The sequence below is a fragment of the Penaeus monodon genome, chromosome 31, assembly GCF_015228065.2.
Source record: "Penaeus monodon isolate SGIC_2016 chromosome 31, NSTDA_Pmon_1, whole genome shotgun sequence".
Classification (NCBI taxonomy): Eukaryota; Metazoa; Arthropoda; class Malacostraca; order Decapoda; family Penaeidae; genus Penaeus; species Penaeus monodon.
This window is the reverse complement of record NC_051416.1, coordinates 24,209,387-24,209,598: the sequence shown is the minus strand read 5'-3', so window position 1 is coordinate 24,209,598 and position 212 is coordinate 24,209,387.

Sequence of the window (212 nt, the reverse complement as noted above, 5' to 3'; positions counted from 1 at the left end):
TTAATCACATTATGATACAGGTTTACAGTTAATACATAATTGTCATTTTGTATTTACAATCAAAATATAATACAGAGAGATTTACAACTACAAGAAAGAAAACATAAAACATCTGAATAGTAAAGGTAAGAACAAAAGCAAAACGAAGCAATATAAAATCATATGATCCAATTACAACAAAATTGATAATACAGACATAGTATCGACGACAT